Source organism: Sinocyclocheilus grahami, unplaced genomic scaffold (genome assembly GCF_001515645.1).
Source record: "Sinocyclocheilus grahami isolate Dianchi unplaced genomic scaffold, SAMN03320097.WGS_v1.1 scaffold2892.1, whole genome shotgun sequence".
NCBI lineage: Eukaryota > Metazoa > Chordata > Actinopteri > Cypriniformes > Cyprinidae > Sinocyclocheilus > Sinocyclocheilus grahami.
Window position 1 is genome coordinate 1 of NW_015508067.1, and position 392 is coordinate 392.

General features: G+C 43.1%; 1 long non-coding RNA gene across 1 annotated transcript in view; it reads left to right on the plus strand.

The window, feature by feature from the left end:
- Positions 1-6: 6 nt before the first annotated feature.
- Positions 7-392, plus strand: part of LOC107575788 (uncharacterized) — a 3246-nt gene continuing 2860 nt past the window's right edge. Inside the window, exons 1-2 of the long non-coding RNA XR_001607942.1 lie at positions 7-94; positions 190-302. This is a non-coding gene — a long non-coding RNA (uncharacterized lncRNA). The remainder of the gene's footprint in view (positions 95-189; positions 303-392) is intronic.

Below are 392 nucleotides of genomic sequence, written 5' to 3' on the forward strand. Positions count from 1 at the left end.
AGGGGCATTCCTTCCGAAAGTTGTGCAGAGCAGTCTTATGTCGCTGCTCGCCATCCCGTTCATCGCAGTGGTGGTGTTTCTGTTGGTCTGGAAGGTACGTGTGGTGGTGTGCTCTGCTGAGCCTTCAGCATCAAAGCCTTTTCGATTTCAATCCTGATTGGTATTTTTCTTTTTCCTTTTGTAATGCAGATGAAATCTAGAAGAAATGCCCCACAAACTGAACGGAGTCCAGAAGAAGGTCCCGCCCTTTTCTCAGGAGAGGAAGCCAATATACCCCCATTAGATGTGGAGATATCTGAAAAGTAAATATTCAAGTCTGCATAGTGTGCTGTACTTTCCATTGAGTCCTAAAATATTTTAAACCTTCAAAAAATGAAATGCATATTAAAGGG